The sequence below is a fragment of the Pelobates fuscus genome, chromosome 12 (genome assembly GCF_036172605.1).
Source record: "Pelobates fuscus isolate aPelFus1 chromosome 12, aPelFus1.pri, whole genome shotgun sequence".
NCBI classification, from domain to species: domain Eukaryota; kingdom Metazoa; phylum Chordata; class Amphibia; order Anura; family Pelobatidae; genus Pelobates; species Pelobates fuscus.
Window position 1 is genome coordinate 12,035,312 of NC_086328.1, and position 9,556 is coordinate 12,044,867.

Here is a 9,556-nt window from a genome sequence, read left to right on the forward strand (position 1 = left end):
TACAGCAGATCTGGTAATGGCTTGAAAGACGTTTGTGCGCACGGCTATGTTGAAACAAAAATACTTACAAACCAGTATGAGATTTCATTATGATATGATTCGGTTCCTATCTGCTCTATCAAAACATGTTTGGTTCTACTGCAGGAACAAAACGTTTGATATCACATTGAAAATACTAATTAAACCACCTGCCCTGATTTGTTCAAATAGTAAATCCTGACTTGCTTCACTGCCTCTGGGCTCTGTGGAAGTAAAGTTCAAAGGAGATCATTATCGCCCATCACAATTAACCTTGAGGCAAGAAGGACTGGATGAATGCCCAAAATAAGTATGGCTAATTTCGGAGAGTTGGCTCGTTATGCATTTTGTCTTTTACAATGGGAAGAAGGTGAGGTCTTGTGTGATCACGTTGCCTATCTATTAAAGCCTCATTATATAGTATTGTTGCATAGACACTTTCACCGCTAGATAGCAGCATGGCTATTCAAGGCTGACTGCATTTGAACAGAGTCTGCAGGAGATTGAGTTTATTAAAGGGACGGTCTATGAATCAGAATTACTTGATCATGAGGGGATACTGCACTGCCCAAGTACAAAATATATAAAAATCATTGTTAAGTAGATATACTCCAAATGAAAACATGCAAGCATTTAATGATACATTTTTTTTCCCACTAGTGGTGTATCTAGAAACAGCCTTTGCAAGCCCTCCCCTTCTAACTCCGACCAAATCTATTTTATGTCGGGTGTCCTTAGTCAGATTATGCTAACACCAGAGCCAGGGATTGTCCAAGGCTTTTATGAGAAGCATTCGATTGGACAAATCTTATCAATGATGATTTAAACGAAGGTGGATCTTTCTTTAGTAAGGAATCCATTAATCTAAAATGATTAAGGAACACAGTGGGAGGACGGGGGGACGACGACATACGTTGCTCATTTAAGAGAAAATAAATTAATTTTGTTGGTGTAGAGTTCTTAGGTATGTAAGTTTTTTTTCCAATTCTTTATTATTGAAGTGCAGTGTTAAATACATGTGTCTTTTATGACATGTAGCATGAGAGAAACTAACAAGGCATAGCTGTGAGTAGTCATGAGATGCTGCACTTTGTTTTGTAAACAAGAGAAAGAAAATGAGAAATACAGGCTAAATAACGAGCTGAGCAAGCATGTATGATAAGAAAATAAACATAAACTAATGCACAGGCTGTACGTATGGACATAATAAGGGGATGGAATGTTGGCGCCTGTGCTTCGTATGTGTGGCAGCTTGGTCTTCCCTAACCAGAGTCTCTTCTTTCTGGTGGTGTAGTTGGATTGCAGAAAGGAGTGCGGGGAGACCGCGCCTGTAGAATTGTTCTCAGATCCGGTGATATGTAGAATGAACAAAGAAACTTAATATAGTGTAGTATATTAAAAATCCTGGTGGAGTACAGATAACAGAAATGCACTTACAATTTTCTGGAGCTTATGTTCAGCTCCAGATTGATACACATGGACCAAACAATCCCCGTCTGTGGATATAATGGTAGATCCAGGTACTTCTTGGTGAGTTTTTTGTTCTCAGGCTGTGAATTGTTGTACCACTGGTCGGCAGTCAGATGTCCTCAGTATACAGGGAATATAAAAACAGACTATAGTGCTCTCTGTATGTAATGAGCTGATTAAAAAAAAAGGAATAAAATATACTCACAAACAGAGAGCAAATACAGGTATTGCTCAATCCTATATATATCTCCGGTGTACCTGAACTCCTGGATTCCCTGCCTTCTCCTAACCTCGATCTCGGACTGTATAATTGCATCTATTTCCAACCCTGAAAGACCCGGACCAATTCAGCGTTTTTGCGACCCTTCTACTTCCAGTGACCAGGCTTGTTAAGGACTTCTCTCATCAAACCTTAAGTATACTCTTATACTAAATCCTTGGAATTTGTTTTGTACTTATATTTGGACTTTCCTCTGCTCGCTAACCGTTGCTTGATACAATAGCTCTTTCTACATTTTTTCTCAGCTAATCTCTTGTTTTTGCTAAATACCTGCGTTTTTCATTGCTGAAGACTTACTTAAAGCTACACTTTAAGACTTACTTAAAGCTTCTTTGTCTTTGCCTTCGGGACTTTATTTTTCAATTTTTTTATAAAACGTATTTATAAAGGGAAGATAAATCTAATCTGCAGTTGTATTCCTAATCAATTCAACCTGTAGCATAACAGGTTCCTTTGGGCCTTGTCCAGCCACACATAAAATAGAGGCAGGTCGGTGTCCATCAGTCCACACTCTGGGTTCTCCAAGCTTCCCTCTCCCAGCGGCACATGCCACATGACTATCTGGGCCAACTGAGCTGCGTACTGGTACATCAGTAAATTAGGAAGACCCATCCCCCCAGCTGATTTAGGTCTGTATAACCTATTTGTAATATATATTTTCTGATTTTATTTCTTTTTCTATTTAAACACTTCAAACACAATAACCACTACAGGTTGCTTTAGTGATTATGGTACCAAGAGTGCCCAAGGCTCAGCCCCTTCTCCCCTCCTCAAAAATCAGTTTGAAATCCTGACAATTCACACTTCAGAGAATAACTAGTATTTTTAAGGATTCATTTCCTACACAGGGTTTAATGAAATTGAGTCCAGCTAAAGCTCGTTTTGACTCATCCAGCACAGTTGTTTACTCAGCACAGGTTACTGTTTAGTGAATAAGCCCTCAAAATTCAGTTGATCTTTGCCAAACCTTGAGAATTCACATCTGCTTGATCAGCAGTGATATGAAAAGTGAGCGTCTGATTCATTCACCTACGTTTTAAAAGGTGATATTGTCAAGTTGTTTGTGAATCGCTAGCCATTATTATCCCAGGAGTGATAAAATAGCGGATCTGATGATTTAACAAGTACTAATATTTGTGACATATCTTCCAGAAATAGATTCTCCATTCACAGCCCGACTCCTCCATCCTATCTATGGATAATTAGCGGAAAATATACCGTGCTTCCGTTTTAATTTTAAATCAGAATTATTCTATGTTAAAGCAGACTGGCTGGGGCAGCAATATCGCTTCCTTTTAGAAGCTGAGGTTGAGAAGTCAAAGAAAGCATTGCTTAAAGGAACCCTATAGCTTTATGAATACAAACCTGTAATCCTAACACCATAGTGTCCTTAAAGGGACACTATAGGCCCTGAAGACCTCTTCAGCTCATTGAAGTGGCCTGGGTACAGCGTCCCTATTGCACTTAGTGCTGCAATGTAAAACATTGCAGTTTTAGAGAAACAGCAAGGTTTACATTGCAGCAGTAAGACAGCCTCTAGTCTACTAGACAGCCACTAGAGGCGCTTCCAGAATCTTACAGCACTTTTGGTTTGCTAACTGACGCCAGACGTCCTCCTACTGACATCCAGTGTCAGCTATTTCCCCATAGGAAAGCATTAATTCAATGCTTTAATATAGGGACGCCTAATGCGTGCGCGGCACTCGCCATGCATGCAAATTAGCACCCTCTGGTTGAGTGACGCCGGAGGAGGAGGAACTGGGATCAGATAAGTAAATAAAAAAGGGTTTTTTAACCCTTTATTTACTGGGTCGGGGGAGGCAGAGTGAGCTATAGCATTCTTAGCACTGTAGTATCCCTTTTAACATACTGTGTCCCCTCAACCGTCCGATGATGAAAGTGTAAAAAACCCTTTTATACTTACCGTTTTTCCAGCACCTAGGCTCCCTCGACTCTTTTATGTAGAGTTTGACCTTTGGATGAGGGCAGAGCTTAATCAAAGGTCCATACAGTTGCTAATTTACCCACAATCCATCAGTCAATATAATCCCATTGAAGGCACGCTGCAGACATCACGGACCGTGGAGGACAAAATGGCTGCACCCATACACTGAGACCCAGCACAAATGAGAAAAGATAATAAACATAAATAAAATCAAGTATGCGTGTTATCAGTGAGCTACAAGGGTCATGAAGAAAGAGGAAGAAAAAAAGCTAGCGAGAGGAGCCTTTTTTGGGTCCTTCACTCTGAAACCCCTTAACAACTTATCCAACTAAAGGCCTTCTAGGTAAAAGAGTGCTGTTGCATGATCTTTCATTAATCATTTATCACAAATCCTGGTGTCCTGTACAAACACCAGGCATCTCAAATCATGCGGTGTACCAGCTTCAGTCACCCCAAATGTTGCTTGGTTTTTGGATAAACCATGCTTCCAACCAGAGAGAACATAAAATGTCTGCCCAAACACAGCACAAGTCACTGAGGTGTAGTAAAAAAAAAAAAGAGGCCTATAATAATATATAAAACAAGTTTACAAAGAAGACATATAGCAAGATGTGCCCTAAAATATCCTTTTACTTATTTTAGGAGTGAGGTTGTAAGTGGTTTTCACAAGCGATTTTTAAGATAGATTTTTTTCAGCTATAGTAGTCGCATAATGAATTTCTACTCCAAAGCAAAACTGTTATTACGTCTATTCACTAAAATGTGGGTTTTAAATTTGAATTACAATGCAGGCCGAAATAGCTGATTGGGAAATATTCACCAACTCGGCTACAGACACAGTTAGACTACTTTACTTTAGTCTGTTTTTAAATTTTTGTTTTCAATTCACCACGCTTCTTACATTGCATAAACCCTGTCGTAAACCCAAATAAAACCACAGGGAACATTGAACATTTGAATGGCATTTCTGGGGAAATCTGTGATGAAGCTAATGTAGTTCGTGTACAGTTTAAAACCAGCAGATATAATTTACCAAGTTTAAAATAGAAAACAATTTCGACTTGGATGCCTTCTTAATATCTAATGACATTTCTAATGAAAGTGAGTATTGGAGAGCCAATACTTCAACAGTGCAGGGGATTGTGAGACACATAGGATTCAAAGCTGGGGAGATAAAAATATCATGTACATGTTGCGCTAAAGGGGGAGTGTCACTTCTCTGGAAATTGCGTCACTGACTGAGATGTGAATGAAGATCACTTATACCTTGTGTTAACTATTATTTTCACTTGCTGGTACATTTTCTTTTAAATGTGTAACACAGATTTTGCCATTGACATATAATCCAGTGCAGTCCTGGCACAGCCAAGGCACATTGAATTTCAGAACGGTCCCTGCATGCGCACTTATCTGCACACTCGCGCATTGCAACAGCGTTCAGGAAAAATGTTGGTCTCATGTGAGGTCTATGAAGAGGAATGGAAGCAAACCTCCCTGACTGTCCGATTGAGGTGTTTTTTTCATAATATATTTATAAAAAAAAAGTGTCACTAAATGTGTGTAGCTGTTTGTGCCTGTATGGGTTTCTGTGGATATACGCATTCACCTTTTGTAACTTGTCACAAAGTCCAGCATTGCCCCTCCAGAGTTTGGGCACTGGACCCACCCTCAAGATAACATAGCTGTATGATTGCTACATTTAAAGGGTTACCCCAAGCGCCATGACCACTTTCTTGATTCAAAGTGGTCATGGTGCCTGGAGTCTGTATGTGCAGCGTTTCAGTAAGAAATGTTGCATACACAGAGATTAACACCGTTGTTGCTAGAGGTGTAACTCCACCTTCGACAACGTCACTGGGAGTTAGAAATCAACTAATATCAATTTTGTGCAAAATTGCTTCTGATACCAACATGAACTGCAAGCTGATGCCAAACAAGCAAAGGCAGCACCTCCCCTCCCCCCCCTTCTGTTACACCCCTGTTCTCCCCTCAGTTTGCTTTTCCTACCCTCCCTCCCTCTCCAATGGGGAGGTGGTGGGGCTGATATCAGTCAAGGAGGATTGGGTTGCGTGGAGAATTTATCCTCCGTGATGGAAATAAGCAAGTTTGAAGGAGGGTGGGTTATTAAAAAAAAATGTCTTCATTTAAGCGAGTGCATATCACAAATAATGGGTTATTGTGATCAAAGACAGTTTGTTTGTTTTTTGGTTGGTGTAACCCTTTAATTTCACACTTTACACACACTTTTTTGTCTCCCCTTTCTCTCATTATGTCTGTAAATCTGTAATAATTGGATTTGAAGTTATTAGATTAGTGGTTTTTATGCGTCAGATGTCTTTTTTTTATGCAAATGAACCCTGTGCCAAGTTTCAAGCCAAAGCATTTGGAAGGTTCATTTGCATAACGATTAGCATGAGATTGCTTAAGAAACAACCATCTTTGATATTTAATAACTTAAGAATTCTGCATTTTCTAAGTTTTACTTTTATTGCAGAATATATTTAGTTAGTTATTAATGAAATATTTTAGGAAGGATACTTAGAGAATTCTCGTTTATATAATTTATACAATTAAAGATACATGACTCCACATTTAATAGGAGATGTCCGATAGTTCTAGATACTGTTGCACATATAATAGGAGACATACTGTATAGTTATAAATACATTGTTACACACATAGACATCTAACTATAAATTATCAATGAGTGCAGTTGCTTTTTGATTGAAGGTAGTTGGATGCAGATATTTACAGCTGGTTATTCCATGTATGTAGAGCTCTGTAAGAGAGAGTTCAACCAACTCAATTTTTGTTGTGAAGATTGGAAAAACACCTAGGAGAGTTCCAGAGGTGTAGGCAGCAGGATTTGGCATTATGCTCAGGTAGTAAGGGTTTTCCAGAGAAGTGGTTATCATCAGCCAGACAAGAAATGTAAATCTATCGGGATTCGAGAGTTAGACAATTAGATATTGTTTTAGTTTCTCCATATTGCAATGATGGATGCTATAGCTTAATACAATGCGAGATAATGAATTAGACAGGGAGAATGTTGAGTTTAGTGAGATAAAGGGCCAACACTACCATGAAGTGGAAAAGGCGGCAGCCTAGGGTGCAACGGCCCAGGGAGCACAAGTTCTGTTTGACTGACATAAGGGAAGCACACCACACAGTGCTCCCCTCCAGCCGGTCACTCCTTGTAGCGTGGCTGAGCCCTAGACTGGGGTAGAAACTCCACCCAGAGTCCAAGCTACCAGGCCACCAGAAACGCTAGGTCACAGGACCATGCGAGATGAGTACCTGAAGAAACAACTCAAATCGACCAATATCGTTGCAGGCTATAATTAAGGCATTCTGCAGTCAGTACATGATAGTTTGTGAGGAGATTGGACACTCTTAAGATGCGGACGAGCTAGATAAAAACACATCCATCTTGCATGTCAGTCCATGCCCTCACAGTCTGTTTTTCTAAAGAGAAGTTTAACCCCTTAAGGACCCAACTTCTGGAATAAAAGGGAATCCTGACGTGTCACACATGTCATGTGTCCTTAAGGGGTTAAAGTAGGCTTTTTTTTTTTCTATAAGGAAATCATGTAGGAGAGTAAACACCCCCTGTCAAAGTTGAAATGGTTAAGATCCTTTGTTAACTTACCACCTAACAGTGCTAAGGCCCCCTGGGCACCGGCGTGGTCTTGAGGATGCGGGGGGACCTAGTGCCCCAGTGGTGAACCAGTTCTTTCCTGTGAAGAACTTGAAGATGTTAGAAGCCCTCCTGCAAAGCGTGAGGCTGTCCAACGTCATCATGGAGTAAAACTCCGATACAGAGCAGATACGGAAGACAGCCTCTAGAGGTGGACTTAACCCTGCAGAAATTGCAATGTTTTACATTGCAGGACTAAGGGGACAGGGACACTGCACCCAGAACTCTTCCATGAGATTAAGTTGTCTAAGTGTCACTTTCGTGAGGTACACTGTTGCAACTTTTTTTTTTTGTCAGTGAAGGAAATAAGCTTAAAGGACCACTATAGTGCCAGGAAAACATACTCGTTTTCCTGGCACTATAGTGCCCTGAGGGTGCCCCCACCCTCAGTGTCCCCCTCCCGCCAGGCTGGATGGAGAGGAAGGGGTTAAACTTACCACTTTTTCCAGCGCCGGGCGGGTAGCTCTCCTCCTCCTCTCCTCCTCTTCCGCTGAATGCGCATGCGTGGAAAGAGCCGCGCGCGCATTCAGTCAGTCTCATAGGAAAGCATTATCAATGCTTTCCTATGGACGCTGGCGTCTTCTCACTGTGATTTTTTTTTTTTTTTTTGTCAATCAATTTTTATTGAGGTATAAGAAATAATTACAGGCATATACATTATACAATTCGTAAGGCAGGCAACGTGTCCAAAGGCAGTTTCGTTACACATATCAATTCGTCTATTGTGTGTCATAACACAGTTTAGTTCTCTAAATTATGCATCTTCACTTATGCTAAATGGTACGTTAGGTAGTGTGTATGATCCGCACCTAAGAGAGTCGCCTGGATCAGGTCGGGTGTCAGGTAAGTGTTCCCGTAGGGAGTGAGATCCTCCTATGGGAGATTGAGGTTGTTGAGGCTTGAGTACCCCTGTGCGGTGGGATGACAGGGTATCCGTTTTAAAGATAGTGTTTGTGACTGTGTGTATCCGTCTATCCTCTCCCCCTCCCCCAACCTCCTCCACTTCCATCGTTATTGTCAGGGCCGTGTGTGCAGTTTTGTGCAATTAAGCATCTATGTGTGGTGAACCGGTCGTCTCAGTCTTACGTTGCCCCGTGGTTGCGGAGTTGTGCCTGTGGTTTAGAATAAGAGCCTCCGTGGTTAACCATGGTGCGAGTCATGTGGGTTTGAGAGCCCACCATTCCTGCGATTGGGTCCCCTCTGTGGGTTTCCCTCCCTTCTCCGTTTGGTAGCCTATGAAACCCCATTGGGTGGTGGTTGTGCCTGCCGTGGGCTATATGTTCCTTTTCGCTGGTCCGTGGGCCCCCTGGCCTATTCTCCCACTTCCCCCTGGCGTGGCATCCTTTGTGATGTGACTCCCCACCATGGGAATGTTCAAAGTTATGCGGTCATTGGTTCCCTATCTCAGTGCCGGGCATTGGAGTTTGTGGTGCCTGTGTTGTCAAGTGTTGTACGGGGCTGGGATGGATCATGGTTTGCGTGCGTCGCTTTGTTCCTGAGTATGGGAGACCAGTGTTCCTCTGATTGTTCACCCTGGGTCTTATGACTTGTCCGTCCGCAATCAGGAGGTGGGGTTCTGTCTTGGGTTGAGGTGTGTCGGTGTTATGTCCGTCAGCATTCTATGGGTGTGGGTCAGGAGTTATGTGTGCGAGGGATTGTCCACGTGTGCGTGTGTGTCCAGTCTGTCTTAGTCCCCGGCCCCCGTCCGCCCCAGGGCCCGCATAGATCCCCCCCCTCCGCGCGGGCCTGCCGCCGCAGCTCTCTTGGCCACATAGTCCATCCATGGGTACCAGGTCTGCGCACACTTGTCCGCGCGGCCCTGCAGGGAGGCCATCATCATTTCCATGTTGTAGATATCCTCCACCCGAGCGATCCACTGCTCCAGGGTGGGTACTGTTGTGGTTTTCCAGTGTGTGGGGATAAGTGTCTTAGCTGCCGTGAGCAGATGTATGGTGAGCCCTTTTTTATATGCCTTCAATGGTGTGTGCGTATGGTTGAGCAGCATCGTCAGGGGTTGCAGCGGAAGTTCGGTGCCTGTTATTTCCACTATTGTGCGGTTCATCATTCGCCAGTATGGAACTACAAGGGGGCATGTCCACCAGATGTGGTAGGCTGTACCTCTTTCGGTTCCACATCTCCAGCATTC